Source organism: Pinus tabuliformis, chromosome 8 (genome assembly GCF_031772625.1).
Source record: "Pinus tabuliformis cultivar Carrire ecotype Pingquan chromosome 8, CPIR1, whole genome shotgun sequence".
Taxonomy (NCBI): domain Eukaryota; kingdom Viridiplantae; phylum Streptophyta; class Pinopsida; order Pinales; family Pinaceae; genus Pinus; species Pinus tabuliformis.
The window spans coordinates 1,773,168,810-1,773,187,035 of record NC_142294.1 but is presented as its reverse complement, the minus strand read 5'-3'; the positions used below and the strand labels follow the sequence as shown (position 1 = coordinate 1,773,187,035).

At 39.2% G+C, this 18,226-nt stretch overlaps 1 pseudogene; it reads left to right on the top strand.

Moving 5' to 3' along the window:
- Positions 1-13,631, top strand: part of LOC149243259 (PI-PLC X domain-containing protein At5g67130-like) — a 68,228-nt pseudogene extending 54,597 nt beyond the window's left edge.
- Positions 13,632-18,226: the final 4,595 nt, after the last annotated feature.

Genomic DNA, 18,226 nt, shown 5'->3' with positions numbered 1-18,226 from the left:
TTCACCAAACTAGTAAGAGACCTCCTTCATTCTATTTTATTTCAAAGGATCAGAACTTAGAGAAAGGTAGAAATTACTGTGTGTTTTCTCCTAGAGTTCTTTGAAGTCTAGGGAGATAACTCTTCTCCGAAAGAGGGATTTTTCCACACAAAAAATTGGTGACTCCATTGGTGAATCATTTCAATCTTTGTCTTTTTCCTTGCTTGATATTTTCAACCTACTGCACAAGCCATATTTGAGTGTCTAGAAAGTTTCCAAATTTGGATTTTGGGATGGATTTGGTTTATTTTTTATTTTTCTTGAATTTCCTCGCTTTGCCCACTTTTAATTTAGGTACAATGCACACTTTTGCACACTAATCCCTTAGAAACAAAGCACATGCACAGTAGATTATTCTAGATCATGCGCACATGCCTAGAAATTTTGAAAAGCTTACTTGTTTCCTCCTCAAATCCTTTTTTTTTTTTTAACTTTTTCCTATTGTTTTATACCTATTAGAACCTCCTATGAGTGTTTGTTAGCCTGAATAGATGTTATTTTAGTTTTTGTTTGTGATTGGTCTTGTTTTGTAAATTAGGGTTGAGTCTTGCCTTATGAATGGTTGACCTATCAAGAGAGATATTTGTCAGTCCTGTTGAATTGACTATCTATATTTCTTCTGTCAATTAAATCAAGTTTTAGATGTAGATTTCTCTTTTGCAAAAGTTTATTTTTAATGTCATAGTGAATGATTTACAATTTTAGGTTTGGTTTATAAAAGTACTTCGTATGCTGGTTTTGGAATGAAAAAGCATTTTTCATCTATTTGCTAGAAGTGTTAATGAACTGAATTAGTTACTGCAAGAAAATTTGTAGCATTCATTTAGGAAAAAAATCATTTTTTGTCATCATTAGATTCTTGTTGCATTGTTTGAATTTTTGAGTTCTTGTATGAAAAGAGAATTTTTTTGGCAAAGTGAAGATTTGAAATTGTTTTCAATATTCGGGTGATTTGAAACTGGTTATTTGCATTTTAAGGAAAATGTTATAGTGGGGTTTTGAGTTTTTGTTTGTATTTCAATTTGAAAAAGTGAAAGACTCTTTCCCTACCTTAGATATATTTTCATTGAAACAAAAATACCATATCATCATTTTTTATTGCATTAGGATTGTGTCAAGTCATAATTTCATGAAGTGTCGCATCCATTACCTTTGCATAACAACAACTATTAAAATCAATGCTAATGAAAATCAATTTAGAAATTTTTATTCTTAGGTCTCTTTTCCACCTACAATAGATTAAGTGTAGCGCTTTGTAATAGGAAAGTAAACTTTCCAGAGCTGCAGAAAAACAATAGAATCTTGCGATAAGGAGATAAATCCACTTGTTTCAGTTTTTCTCTAGGAAGCTCCAATTACAAAGGAGTCAAGCAGGAGATCATATCAAACCTGGTGTTGTGATCATACCCACTTCATTAGCTATGGTACAGTGGTTTACACGTATTACAATGGTGTAAAAAGGTACTTGGGGTAACTTGAAAGTAAACCTCCAATTAACCATGTTAAGGAGCTTTCAAGGGGATTGAGCTTTGTTACTCTTCCCTTGCATGTACGTTTGATATACGACTTCCCCCCTAGGTAGAATTTTTGTAATTGGTAACCTTAGTGACCATAAACCTAGGGCTATTACCTGAGGTGACGACAGAGGGAAGGTCCTCCTGTACCTAGAACAAATGTTGACTAGACTCACTTGGACTTTTTGGAGAGTAATCTTTGCTCGAGATGGAATAAATGAAGTTACTTTCACCATATCATTTCATTAAGCAATTTTTCAGTGTAACTAGTTGCACTCACTCATATCTATATCCACTTTTCACTTTAATTTTTGTGTCAATGGATTTCATTACCAACTAGTGATTTTATTGTGAAAAACTTGTTTGCACGATTTGAATCCTTAGATTTTTTAGCTTGTTTTAGTTGTTTGTTTTTATGTTTTAGAGACTTTAGGATTGAATTGTGAATATTTTTTAATTTTGTGATAAATTTTAATCCTGGCTGAATAACCAAGACAATCACATAGAATGTGAGGTCAACCTCTTGAATACACACTAACTCAGTTGGAAAAGATAAAAATGGAAAAGTCAAAATTGACAGGATCAATGATTTAGGTGGATATCAGTGGCCACCCACCTGTTCCATCTATACCTCTAGTCAATTTCATTTGTTTCCTTATTTATTTCAACATTTACTATTTTTAGTTGTTTTTTGGGTTTTGAACTTCTGGAGTAGTTGCGATGTTTTTTTGGGGTTTGCAGCAGGCCCATAGCCAAAGGTAAGGTTTGACGCAAATCTTGTAGTACTCAAAGAGAACTTTACAAAAGGTATCCTACATGTCGAACGGAGATAATATGACCAAGTCATGACCTCGGGAAGTTCGCTGCCCAATTAACGCCAATGGGGCCCACAAACCCTTGGTGTTCCATCTCCTGGAGATAGGTTTTAGGTTTTTAGGGTTTCGCCTTGTTATTAAACAATAAATAGGACCTTGAGCCTCATTGTAACATAGTTCAGAGGCATGTAGCCACCACATCTCTTCTCATAGATCAGCTACCGTTGCCTGAGCTAGTTTATTTCCATTCTGTTTATAAGCATATTTCAGTATTTTGATATTAATGAAACGAAGTGTTATTTTTGCTGCATCTCTATATTTATGGTTAAATCTATAATTTGTTGTGTTCCTATTTAAGTTTGGATCAGTGGTATCAGAGTGGTCTGCTCTTTCTCTATTTTTCTTTGCATGTCCCCAATGAGGTGATGGTAAAAGGAGTTAGGGCTTGAACTGGGTTAACCTTTGGAAGACTAGCCTTGCAAATCCCAATGGCCTCCCATGGTAGAAGAAAAGAAAGATGAGGGGGCAGGAGATCCTTTCAAAATATTTTTGGAGGAAGCTCTCAAGCGACAAAGGAATGTGATGATAGATAAATTTTCCCATATCCTTCGACGGCTACCCATAGGGGACGCATCTTCATCCAACAAACACTCTTGAGGTGCCACTCCTTTTAAGGTACAAGTTAACTTAGATACTCCCATATTTGAGGGCTCGATAGGTGCAGACGCCATTGATAAATGGTTGAATCTTTTGGAAGGATATTTTCCAATTCATGACTATTCCAATCGGCAAAAGATTATGTTTTCAATTCTGAAAGTTTCCCCACATGTCAAGCACTGGTGGGAAACCTACTATGAACAAAAGGATGAGAGGAAATCCTCACTATTTTTAGATGCACCCACTTGGGATCCTTCCGAGATACCATCAAGGAATAATATTACCCTGTCAGGAGCTATGAAGATAAATACATAAAGTGGACCACGATACGATAGGGAAGCGACCAAGATGTGTCATAGTTCACAAATGTTTTCCATACCCTCTACATGAAATCCTGAGTGGGATTTGGTACTCAAGTAGCACAGATATATGCACAAGTACATCAGGGATGAGATGGAGTTCTTGGACATCTCCTCACTTGTCATGGCATATTGATATGCTGTTAAGATTGAGCAGAAGTTTAAACAGAATAAGCAAGGCTTTGGATCTGTGAATCTAAAGCAAGGAAAAGGCGCCCCCAAATCACAGAGCAAAGGCCAAAGCAAAGTTAAGGTGATCCAAGACAACTCACCAAATTCGCAAGAAAAAACCAACACCATGAAGACAAGAAGGACATGGGGAAATGGTGTGAGTTCCATAGGAGCTCCACTCACAACAGAAGTGAGTGTCAAGCCAATTAGCCACTGGTGGTTGAGATGAAGGATTCTGAATCAGACGCATGTTCTAACTCTGAGTTAGAACCCAACAAAGGGAATGAAAATGGGAAGTATATCATTGAAATGGAGCCCAGTGCCATCATGGCCACCAACAAGATCCAGAAGAATGAGCCTGAAGATCCACAGAAGGGGGGACACCTCTTCCACTCACAAATGTGCATGAAGGTTTCTCCGCTGCAGTTCAATGTCGACAATAGGAGCCAAAATAACCTCATTTTAGGAGAGGTCATGAAGCGGTTGGGCCTACCTATGATAGCACATCCTCAGCAGTACACAATATGGTGGCTTCACAAAGGACGAGATCTTCGTATCAGCCAGAAGTGTCTCCTTCCCTATAGCATCAAGCCCTTCAGGAATGAGGTATTGTGTGATGTTTCTCCTTTTCAAATTTGTGATGTATTATTAAGATAACCATACTTGTGGAAGCATAATGTTGTATATCAGTCTAGATCTCGCTTAGTGATTATTACTTTGGGCAATAATTTGTATATGATATCGGAGGTAGCTCTGCCTACCACCATCTCTTTGATCACTACAAAGAAATGCAGTAAGATTATTTCCCAGAACAAGAAATTTGTTTTCCTTATGATTCGCCTTTAGGGAAACAAGAAGGTTGTGGCCACAACTTCCAGATGGGGCTCCTCTACACAGCAACAATAGATGGAAAAGGTTATGGAGGAATATTTGGACATTTTCATCCTACCTACAAGGGTACCTCTACATTGTTAGGTCAAGCGCTCCATCTATCTAACCCTGAGATGTTGCTAACCAATGGACCAATCTATCGAATCTTTGTTCTAGAGAATGATGAGATCAAGAGGTAGATTCAAGGGTTGTTGTAGAAAGGGAACGCCAGACCAAGCTTATCACCCTGTGGGAGTTTGATTATATTGGTATAGAAGAAGGATCAGAGGTGGAAACTCTGTATTGACTATTGGGTGTTGAACAAGATCACTGTCTGGAATAGGTACCCAATCCCATGGATTGATGAACTTCTAGACCAGCTCAAGGGGGCCAAATATTTCAGCAAGATTTACTTGAAGTTTGGTTATCACCAGGTACCTATCAAACCCTCCGATGTGTGGAATATTTCCCTCAAATCCAAGGAGGGCCTTTTCGAATGGTTGATCATGCCTTTTGGGTTGATGAATGCCCTCGAAAACTTCATGAGATTGATGGATGACATATTGCGACCCTTCACCAATGCATTCATGGCAATGTATTTATATGACATCTTGATCTTCATCCAAAGTTCGGAAGAGCACCTCCACCATATTTGATAGGTCCTTCAAACACTGCAACAACACAAGTTGTGTGCCAATTTCGAGAAATGCACTTTTTCATGACCCAAGTTAGATAATTGGGGTACATCATTGATGAGCAGGGTGTTCATATGGACCTAGCCAATATATAAGCCAATTGAGATTGTTTAGCCCCAGCCACTCTAATAGAGTTTTGTATCTTTATGGGTCTTGCCAATTTCTATGACAGGTTCATGTTGGGGTTCTCTCATATCACTTGGCCTTTAAGTCAAGTCATCCAGGGTGGAGCAAAAGCAAAACAAATTGGTCTAAAACCCAACAAAAGGAATTTTTTGAGTTGAAGCATTGTGTCTACTCTACACCAATTCTCACATGACCAGACCTACATCAACCATTTGATATTGAGACAAATGCTTCTGACTATGATATTGGTGTAGTTCTTACTCAATAGGGGCATCTAGTGGCTTACCACAGTGAGACAATTTCAGACATAGTCCAAAAGTATCCTGCTTATGACAAAGAAAGTTATTCTATTGTGCAGGTCTCCCGTTAATGGAAGCATTACATTCTGGGGAAGGAAACAATCATCCACATAGACCACTTAACCCTATAGTTCATACATACCCAAGGGAAGCTGCAGAAAGATTGCCATCGGAAATGGTCCACATACCTGAAAACTTTCCACTTGAACATTAAGTATAAGAAGGGAAGCCCAATAATGTTGTAAATTGTGTCAACCGACCACCAGTCATGGCACTGATCACTGTGCTCGACTATTGTGGGCACGAGACTTCGGGGTGGCAACATATTTACAAGAGTGATCTAGAATTTGGTAGCACATACCAAACACTCCTAGAATGGAAGAAAGTTCTAAATTTTCACCTCCATGATGCACTGTTATGCCACTTGGGACACATATGTGTTCCTTCAAGAGGGCATGCCAAGCTGATTTTGGAAGTGCACTATAGTCGGGTTAATGGACATTTTGGAGTAGAGAAAATAGTGGTAGTATTGCAAAAATATTTTTACTGGCCGAAACTTCATCAGGATGTTGGGAAGCACATCAGATCTTGCACTGCATGCACCATTTCCAAACCAACCATAAAGAAGCAAGGCTTATATACTCCTCTACCAACTCCTAGTCAACATTGGGAATCCATCTCCATGGATTACATGTCGGGCCCTCCTTCTACTAAGCACAGAAACAACTATGTTTTCACGGTCTCCAATAGATTCTCTAAGATGGTCATCATGGAAGCCTGCAAGAAGAGTATCACAGTAGAGGCCACTGCTAAACTCTTGTTTGAGCGAGTGTGGGTACACATTGGGATCCCATAGTCTATTATCTCATATCGAGATAGCGGATTCCTATATGCATTTTGATCAATTCTTTGGTCATTATTGGATACCAAACTTACTAATTCCATGATGTTCCACCCCCAAACTGATGGCCAAACTGAGGTCGTTAATAGGATGATTATACACATTCTGCACATCTACAGCTCAAAGCATCCATGCACATGGGGTGAAAGCCTCCCCTATGTCTACATACTTTCCACCATTGTTGGACACATCCGACATTGCAGAACAACTCGCACAAACAGAGGTAAACCTGGACTACATGGAACACTCCACAAATGATCAACTCATGGACATGTATATCAATAACACTCGCCAACATAGGATCCAACTATATTGATTTTTCAAAGCATGCCAACAGAAGTATCATCACCTCACGGAGGATCTGTACACAATGGGGACCATTGCCTCCTAAGGGGAGGACTGATCCAGGTGGATATTGGTGGCCAACTACCTATTCCACCTAGATCTATAGTCAATTTCATCTATTTCCTTGTTTATTTTAACATTTACTAATTTTAGCAATTTTTCATGTCTTGAACTTCGGGAGCGTTTTTGACCCCTTAAATGGAATTTTTTGAGGTTCACAACAAGCCCATAGTTCTAGGAATGTCACAAATCTCGTATTAATTTGACATAAATTTCCAACAAGGTATCATACATGCCAAATAGAGATAATGTGACCAAGTTATGACCATCGGAAGTTGGCTACCCAACTAACTCCAACGGGGCCCACAAACTCTTCTCATTCCATATCCTATGGTTACGATTTTCCTTTTTTTTTCAACAATAAATAGGCCTTTGAGCCTCATTGTGACATGGTTTAGAGGAATGTATCCACCACATGTCTTCTTAGAGATAAGCTACCATTGCCCGAGCTAGTTTATTTTCTTTCCATTTGAAAGCATATTTCAGTATCTTGATATTAATGAAATGAATTTTTATTTCTACTACATCTTTGTATTTATGGTTATATTTGTAGTTTGTTGTGTCCCTGTTTAATTTTGAATCAATCAAAAGCCTCAAACGAACCTAAAACATCAAAATTTTACAATCTGAGATAGTAGAAACCGAACTTAGTCCAAAATAGGAAGTAGAATCTAGCTTAGTTCACTATGACCCAGAAGTTACCAAGGTATTTCATACGAAATATGTCACTAGTGAAGTCCCAGACATTGAACTTACCGAACCAAAATTAGAAGAGCTTGAGTCTGAACTTTCTCAATGTGAATCACCTTCAGTTACAGCTCGTACTCCTGAGCCACCTTCACCTCGAGGAAAGTTGATAGTAATCATTGAATTACCTCCTGGTTTAATTTGTATTGAAGGCACTACTGAAGAAACAGAGACACCTTGTTCTCCATTTTTCGGTGCTAAATTTTTGACCCAAGAGTTCCTTGCTCTCCTTTCTGACCTAACCCTTAGTATTCTACAACTTTGATTTTTTTAGGTTAGAATTTTTCACTGCCACGCATTCCTTTTTATTCACCAGAAGTAACTATGCTAGAAATTCTGGTTGGGATCCAACCCATTGATTCATCCATGTTTACAATCTACCTAGAATCACTATTGTTTGGTGGTCCATCAGTTCCTCCTGGGTACCAGTCACTTACTGGGACGTTTTCAAGAGCCTCCTCTTCTCCCCAACCTTCTACTTGGTCATCTGGTTTATCTACGTTTATTGTTTAGAGCATAAATTTCATGCTTGAAGTGCTTACAGCGTCAAAACAAAAAATTCACATGGTTTCTGGTAACTCAACTGACCCTCAAGTAATCTCAACTAGCATTTATTACTAGCCTCAGGGGCAACCACCTTATCCTCCACCTAGAGGACAACTTGTTGTTGGGGGTCAAAATTTTATTGGTACCTATGGTGAAATACCTCAGGCCTAGGTCAAACTATTATAAATCAACCTTTATATGGTACTCCTTATCTTGGGATGAACATAATTTGGAATCTTGCTTTTAATCAACAATATGGTCAAGGTGCTCGACAAGTTCCGCTTTATCAACCTATTCACTCTATTAGATAAACTATTCCTCCAATACCTATTCCAGGTACTGCGATACATGTCCAAAAACCTATCCAAGGGATTCCTCAAACACCTATTCAACAATTGATTCAATGATCTTTTCAGAGTTCACAATAGTCCCCTATTCAAACAACTATTACACAATCAATTCCAGTTTCTTCCCAACCACCTATTCGAGGAGTATCACAAGAGACCATTCTAGCAACCCCTCAAATATATATTCCTCAGACTACTCAGGCAGCCCCTCAAGCTCTTTCTTATCAAACTATTCCTATAGTTCAGTCTATACCACAAATTCTTATTGGGAAACCTATCATCAGAACAATGCAAATAACTTTTCAAGGTCAAGATGACTAGGTCCCACCTTTTCAAGGACAAGCTTTTCAAAGTCTTCCTTTTCAAGGCCAAACTTTCCAAAACCCACCTTTTCAAAGTCAATTATTTCAAAGCCAGCGTATTGAAATTCAATTTGTTCAAGGTCAACCTTTACAAGTGAAACTTAGTCAGGGGGAATATTACTTAGGTCAAATGGGTATAGATCAACCTCTATAGAGTCAACCATACCCCAGTCATACTTATCAAGTCCCTGTTAAACCTCAACCCTGTATGATTCATGCTAGACACTCTAGTGAAATTCCAATTTAAACTTCTCAGGTTATTCCAAGATATCCTGGATATCCGCCTCTAGGGGTTGGTATTAACCCACAAGGTTATCATACGTTAATGCAAGACCCTATCCAGTAGCTACCATTTCTTGTAATGTTAGATCTACCAAATTTATCCCGGTTAACTAACAATCTTGTTTATGATTATCCTTTTTTGTTCATGATTCCTACCAAATTACCAAGTGACATACCCAAATTTGAAGGTAAATTAGGAGAGGATCCATCCAATCACGTGATTACATATCATCTTTGGTGTGCATTGAATTATTTGATTGATGATTCTATCTATCTATGCCTTTTCTAACAAATTTTAACTAGTTCGGAAGCTAAATGGTACATTGTGCTACCTCATGCCTCTTTCCATAACTTTAACTCCCTCAAAACATAATTTTTAACCCACTTTTAGCTACCAATCCATTATGATAGTGGTACCAAACTATTGAATTATTTAAAACAATCGAAGTCGACTCACATCTCTAATCATATCCATGAATGGAGACATAGACGTCATTTAGTCAAAGTTTTAATTCCAAATGAAATTTTAGTTGAGTTGTTTATAAATTCACTTATTCCTATTATCACAAAAGCTGTTGCCAAGGGAGGTTTCATCACAGAAGAGAAAGTAATTTCTCATGCTTAGTACTTAGACTTAATCTACACTCAATATGGCACTTTGTATGAAAAATCCCAAATTCACCTCACCTTATGGGTGGACCCGTATAAGATCAGAATCTAATGTCGCTGATGGAATTATAGGTTTTGTCAACCAATGGTCAAAAGGGAAAAAGAAGAATTCAAAAAATACTTAGATTTTGGCCATACAAGATACACCATCTGAAAGTATTCCTCCTGAAATTATTTCTGAGGTTAATGCCAAAGAATCATCTAATGGAAAGAAAAAAGTAATCGAAGGTAAAAAAAAGGGGAAAGGTAAGCCGAAACAAAATTTTACTCCAAAACAGAAACCAATTAAAGATGAATCTACTAACGAAAAATGAAAACCCCACTATCCTTGCCTTATTTTCAATGAAGATCATTATACGAATGAATGCCCACATCGTGTAGAGGTTTCAAGATTCATTAAAGGTTCTCCAACTCCTGTTGTTTTGAATAATCCATTTCCTTCTCAAGACAACAAACCGGTTTCCCATAACACATCTTCCTCTTCCACATCACAATATATCCTAATCATTTCTTTAAAAGAAGTTCTGGTAGCTACTAGTTCCAAAGATTATGAGTCCAAGCATCCTATCGAAAATGGAAATGAGGCTAGTTAGTCTGGTGAACCTTCCAATTCAATTCCTCCTTCTCTTCCTGATCCATTGCAGATTGAGAAGCCAAATCGTGACATGATGATCTGACCATCCCCAAAATGTGTGCTTTAGAAACCATCTTTCAACTTGCATGCTAGAGCTGCACAAAATTACAACATTGTTGAAGACCTGTTTATGTATCGTTTCATATTGTCAGCTCTAGAAGTGTTGCAAACATGCCCGACACAGCGAAAGTTTTTATTTTCATTTATAGGATCTACTGATTCTAACTTAATTATATTTGATCTTGACAGTCACATCCTGAGACTCCCTCATCAACTGGCAATACAAATTCCAGGTTTTGTTAAAACTAGATGACTATTTCATGCAGTCGTTGATGAAGGAGCTTCTACGTGCATTATGTTGATTGCTTTTTGGAAAACTTTAGGTTCTCCAACCATTAATCAATCACCTACCACTCTAAAAGCTTTTGATGGAAAAGGGTTTTATCCATATGGGATCTTGAATGATTTTCCCATAGAGCTAGAGGTAAAAATGATCACAATCAAAGTTGAAGTTGTAGATTCTCAGCTAGATTATAACCTTTTTCTTCATCGAAGTTGGACTTACCTGATGCTAGCAATGGTCTTGTCACTTTTCTGAATGAGACAATTTCCTCACAAAGGAAAAATTGTCAAAGTAGACCAATTGTCTTATTACACTTAAGACCTTAACTCTATAGGTAGTATACCTTTTGTCATAAAAACAAATTCTCATTATGAAGATATTGGTGTTGGTTTACTCAAAAACTCATCACTGATGGGAACCTTTGTGATACCTCCATCGAATTTTTCTTCTAATTTTGCAGAGGTAAGCATGATTACATGAAGCACTATGAAATCTCCTAATCCATGGATAGGGCCTTTAAAGTATGAGTTATCCTTTTATGGCAATGAGATTCCTTTGAGCCCTTTTGAATTGGCTTATCAGGTAGTACAATCATTTTCTGACCCAACATCTTTAGATATTGATCGAGTGGATATGGTCAATGAAGATTATTCTCAGTGTCCTTGGTTAGAACCAGTTGCACTCTCTGATCCTTTTGATTATGTGATTCTAACTGACGAATGTATCATGGATATTATGACTTCATATGAAATTTCATGGAAGGATCACCATTATCGTTCATCTTTTCTATCTAGCCATAACAAAATTGAGAATGATTTTTTAAATATGTTTTCACCTGAGATAGTAAATAGTCCAAAATCACACATTTTAGTATTTCAATATGAATCTGAAAGGAATTCGGGGAATATATCTGTGACAATCTTCATTAACATATCAGTTAAAACATGAATTGTTGAAAATATTCACGTATGTACATCTTGTTCAATAAGAGAAATTCAAACATATAAGACCCTATTTCAAGAATTCTGCAACATTTTTTCCTAGACCTATGAAGAAATTCCAGGAATTGATCCAAGCATTGTAATACATGAAATTAAGACTTACCTGGATGCCAAGCCTGTCAAACAATGATTACGTCTGGTGCATCAGAGAAAAATTGTTGTGATTAAATCTAAGCTTGAGAAGCTACTCAAAGCAGGTTTAATCTACCTAGTTCCCTTAACTAATTGGGTATTCAATATCGTCTATGTTAATAAGAAACAATGAACCATTACAGCATGTGTCGACTATAGGGATATTAATAAGGCTTGTCCAAAAGACAATTATCCTACCACCTGTATCGATCAAATCCTCGATGAATGTGCCCGAAATGATATATTCTCATTTATGGACGGATTTTTTGGCTAGAATCAAATCAACATACTCCTAGTTGATCAACATAAAACCACATTCATTTTCCCATGGGTGACTTTTTCCTATTGAAAACTCCCATTCATTTTGAAGAATGCAGGTGCAAATTTTCAATGGGCCATGTCTTATGCATTTCAAGATATCAAGCATATTTTGTAACCTTATTTGGATGACTTTCTAGCTCATTCACTAAGACAGGGGACCATCCAATGCATTTGAGAGAAAATTTCATCAGATGTCGTTATTACAATATTCGTTTGAATCCACATAAGTGTGTTTTCTATGTGCAATCTAGTTGGTTTCTAGGGTTTCTTGTTTCAAAGGAAGGCATTTGTCACGTCCCATTAAAGGTTGAGGCTATCCTAAATTTACCTCCTCCTTATAATCTATGCCAACTCTAAATTTTGAAGGGAAACACAACTTTCTATGTTGATTTATCCATGACTATGCCGAGTTGACTAGGGGTTTTATTCGAATATTGAAAAATTACATCCCATTTATGTGGGATGAAGTGGCTCAAAAATCCTTTTATTCACTTAAATATGCATTTACCCATACATCGTTTTTGCATCCTCCTGACTATCACCGAGATTAATTTTTATACTTAGCAGCATATGATGCGACCATTGGTATGGTCCGAGTTCAGGAAGATGAATCGAATGAAGAACATGTGATATATTACTTAAGTTGTAATTTTACCAAAACTAAAGTAAAATATGGCAAATGTGGAGAAATTGGCCTTGGTAGTTGTTCATGTTGTCCAATGTTTTTCTCACTATATCCTATTGCACGGAACTACTGTGATTTATGATTACAACCCCATGGTTTACATTCTTACTAGACAATTACTCGGGGGAAAGTATTGCAAATGGATAGTCATCCTACAAGAATTCAATTTGAAATTCATGAAATCCAAATCTAAGAAATCGTTAGTTTTTGCTAAGTTATTATGTGATTTTCGTTGTACTGAAAATCAAAACATGGAAAAAGATTCTCTTCCATATTAATCTCTCTTTCTAATCAATACCTTAGATCCATGGTACAAAGATATCATCATTTATATCTAGGCCAAGAGATTTCTTCCAAAATTGATTTGAACTAATCATCGTCAAGTTCGGTATCAAACCCAACAATACAATATTGTTCGAAATAGTCTATATCATCGTGCTATCAATTCTATTTTTAGACAATGTTTAACTCATGTAGAAGCTATGGCGAACCCTAGCTCCCCCGTCTCCTTGCCCTCGGCCGCCGTCGGCTCCTGGACTGCGCTGTGTGAGAAAAGGCTGGAGCGAACGGCGCATCGATACAGAGGCTTTCTCTCTGCTGCAGATCAGCAACAAGACCATGCCATTTTCAATGGTTCGAAACCCAGATTTGAAGGTCCCTGGCCCCAGGCCGCCGCTGGGTCACAAATCGCGCCGAAAGCAGAAGGATTGAAGATACCTGGGCAAAGATCATTGGCAGGTCCTCAAGATCTCCAAGCCATGATCGCAGGGGTTGTAGACACAGAAGAGTCTGCTTTCCTCTTATCGGCGAGCTCCGGGAAAACAGGGCCCCGTCCCCCTGCTTCCATGGCGCAATGGAGCAGCCCCCTTTCGACTATCGAAGCAGTGGATAGGGAGATTCGGAAGGCGCGATGGACCAGGGTTTCCAGGAAAGAAGGAACGACACTAAACAGAGGTATGCCGCCCCTGCACACTAAACCAAAGCCGGATCCGAATCTCTATCAAGGCATCAGCCTTCCCGCCCCTCAGAACGGTAGGGGAAAAAAGCCTTCAGAATCATCCGCAGCTTTCCAGATTCAAATCAGGCTTCTTTCAGGAAAAACCATGCTTCAATGGGTTTTCCAGGCGGATCCAGTGTGGAATCTCAAGCATGCATTGGACATCAAATTGGGAATCCCTTCGGCAGAACAACGGCTTCTCTACCAAGGTAAACATCTGGAGGACCTCTTACCTATTTCATTTTACGGTATTGAGAAAGATGCATCTATTATCCTTTCCCTCCGTCTTAGAGGAGGAGCTAGGGGAGAGCCTTCCTCAGCTAAAGGTTTTTCGTACAAAGATGCAGTCCATGGCAAGCAAGCTGAAAAGACAGAGCCACCAATACAGACTTCACCCAAGGCCTTTCTGGTTGACAAATTGGAGGAGATCCCATCAGTTGAAATCTCCTACCCTGATCTTGAAGACGACACCCAGAAATTTGCTGAAAGAGCCATCATCTGCAGATTCAATGGGTTCTGGCCGCGCTCACAGGATCTTTATGACTGGATCAAAGCCACCTGGACGGATCGTTGTAAGGTTTATTTCTGTGCTAAAGGATATTTCATAGTGTTGTTCGAGGACCTAGAGCATTGCTACAATGCCCTAGACGAAGGCCCTTGGTTCATGGGATCAGCGGGTCTCTTCCTAACTCCATGGTTTCCCGACTTTGACCTAGCTTCAGCAGTCATCACCAAGGCTCCGGTATGGATCAGGCTTCCAAATCTCCCAGTTCACCTGTGGCGTACAGAAGTATACAGGCAAATAGGCAATGACCTGGGGCGCTTCTGGATGGGAGACTACCAGAGAGAGAGGCAAGGTCTCTATACATACGCCAGAGTATGTGTGGAGCTTGATTTAAGCAAGGGACTGCCAGAGTACATCAATCTCAAGATCAAGGACGCTATCTGGACCCAGTTTATAGAGTACGAGAACACTGCCTTCAGATGCCGTCATTGTCACCAAACAGGGCACCTACATATCTCTTTCCCAACGCTGTCAGCAAAAGCAAAAAAGGGCCTCTTTGCTCATACTAAGCCCAAGCGTTGGGCCCCCTGCCCACCGCCGCCAACCAGAAGCTCCAGCCCCCCTAGTATGGAAAAGGTTCCAAGTATGGAAAAGGAGGAAAATCAGTCAGAACCAGATCAGATACCGCAGACGATGGATCCGCCCACGAACTTTATGGAGCACACCCATGTCTCAGAAAATTCCCAGAAACGTCCCCATGAGACTTCCTCCTCTGACTCAGAGAAGGAGTCCCCAATGATAGAGAACTCCAGTCTCCAAGTTGTTGTTGCCCATCCTCCTCACGAGGGCTGGACACATGTTAACAAAAAGAAAGGGAAAAAACAGTGTGGTGTAATCACAGTCCCGCTGGGGTAACAGCTTGTATTTGCTTTCGATTCTTCAGGTTCAGCAGTGTTTGTTTACTCCTTCCGAGACCGAGGTTGGTGATTTTATCATTTCCGGTCTGTCGGTCTCTTGTCTTTCCTGCAGCTCAGGGTTTGTTTCTCTCTTCCGGGACCGAGGTTGATGTATCTATCATTTCCGGTCTGACGGTCTTTTGCCTCTCCTGTTTGTACCATATTGATTTCTCTTAATAGATTTAGTCTTTACCGATAAAAAAAAAAAACTCATGTAGAAGCTGAAAAGGCGTTAAATGAATGCCATTCTGGAGCTTGTGGTAGTCATATGTCAGGGTTTTCCACTACTCAAAAGATCTTTCACGTAGGATATTTCTGGCCTTCTGTGTATAAATAACGTGGTCCAAAAATGCCATAATTGTAAAATTTATGATCGAAAAATGCATGCACATCCAACTCCTCTTCACCCAATCATTGATGCTAGTCCTTTTGCTAAATTGGGCATTAACATTCTTACATGTAACCCTCACTCGCTCCGGGGGCATGGGTATATTATCCTCGCGGTAGATTATTTTACAAAATGGGTCGAGGCGATGCCTACATACAAGTATGACGGTGAAACATCATCCATTTTCATGTTCAATCATGTAATTTCTCCATTTGGAGTACCATAAGATATCATTATGAACCATGGTATCAAGGATTCTGAGTGGGATTTGGTATTCAAGTAGCACGGATATATACACAAGTACATCAGGGATGAGATAGAGTTCCTGGACATCTCCTCACTCATTATGACATATTGATACACTATTAAGATTGAACAGAAGTTTAAACAGAAGAAGTAAGACTTTGGATCTGTGAATCCGAAGCAATGAAAAGGTACCCCAAAATCACGGAGAAAAGGCCAAAGCAAAGGCAAGGTGATCAAGGATAACTTTCCAAAGCCGCAAGAAAATACCAACACCATGAAGACAAGAAGGACATGAGAAAATTGTGTGAGTTCCATAGTATCTCCACTCACAACATAGGTGAGTATTGGGTCAATCAGCCACTGGTGGCTGAGAGAAAGGCTTCTGAATCAGATGCATGTTCTAACTCTGAGTTAGAACCCAACAAGGGGAATGAAAAATGGAAGTAGATCATTGACACGGAACCCAGTGCCACTATGGCCACTAGCAAGATACAGAAGAATGAGCGTAAAGATCCAGAGAAGGGGGAATGCCTCTTCCACTCACAAATGTGCATGAAGGGTTCTCCGCTACAGTTCAATGTCGACAGTGGGAGCTAAAATAAACTCCTTTTAGGAGAGGTCATGAAGCGGTTGGGCCTACTGATGATAACACATCCCCAGCCATACACCATCTAGTGGCTTCACAAAGGACGAGATCTCCACATCAGCCAGTAGTGTCTCCTTCCCTATAGCATCAAGTCCTTCATGAATGAGGTATGGTGTGATGTCTCTCCTTTTGAAATTTATGATGTCTTATTAGGATAAACATACTTGTGGAAGTGTAATGTTGTATATGAGTCTAGATCCCACTTAGTGATTATTACTTTGGGCAGTAATTTGTACATAATATCGGAGGTAGCTCTGCCTACCGCTATCTCTTTCATCACTGCAAAGAAATGCAATAAGATTATTTCCCATACTAGGAAATTTGCTTTCCTTATTATTCACCTTCAGGGAAAGAAGAAGGTTGTGGCCACAACTTCTAGACAGGGAAACTCCACACAGCAACAGTAAATGGACAAGATTGTGGAGGAATACATGGACTTTTTCATCTTACTTACAGGGGTACCTCTGCATTGTTAGGTCAAGCACTCCATCTATCTAACCTCGGGCACGTTGCTACCCAATGGACCAATCTATTGACGCTTTATTCTAAAGAATGATGAGATCAAGATGTAGATTCAAGGGCTGTTGCAGAAAGGGCACATCAGGCCAAGCTTATCACCTTTGATTATATTGGTACAGAAGACGGATGGGAGCCAGATTTTGTATTGACTATCGAGAGTTGAATAAGATCACTGTCTAGAATAGGTACCCAATCCCATGGATTGATGAACTTCTAGACCAACTCATTGACTTGAAGTTTGGTTATCACCAGGTGCCTATCGAACCCTCCAATATGTGGAAGATTGCCTTCAAATCCAAGGAGGGCCTTTTCAAATGGTTGGTCATTGCTTTTGGGTTGACGAATGCCCTCACAACCTTCATGAGATTGATGGACGACATATTACGACCCTTCACCAATGCATTCATGGTGGTGTATTTAGATGACATCTTGATCTTCATCTAGAGTTGGGAAGAGCACGTCCACCATATTCGATAGGTCCTTCAAACCCTGCGACAACACAAGTTTTGTGCCAATTTGGAGAAATGCACCTTTTGCATGACCCAGGTTAAATAATTGGGGTACATCATTGATGAGCAGGGTGTTCATATGGACCTAGCCAAGATATAAGCCATTCGGGATTGTCCAGCCGCAACCACTCTAATAGAGCTTCACATCTTTCTGGGTCTTGCCAATTTCTACGACAGGTTCATGTTGGGGTTCTCTCATATCACTTAGCCTTTAAGTCAAGTCATCAAGGGTGGAGTGAAAGCAAAACAATTTTGGTCTAAAACCCAAGGGAATGCATTTTTTGAGTTGAATCATTACGTATACTCTACACCAGACCTGCAACAACCATTTGAGATTGAGACAAATGCCTCTGACTATGATATTGGTGCAGTTCTTACTCAATAGGGGCATCCAGTGGCTTACCATAGTGAGACAATTTCAAGCACAGTCCGAAAGTATCCCACTTATGACAAAAAAATTATTCTATTGTGTACGTTTCTCGTTGATGGAAGAATTACATTTTGGGGAAGGAAACAATCATCCACACAGACCACCGACCC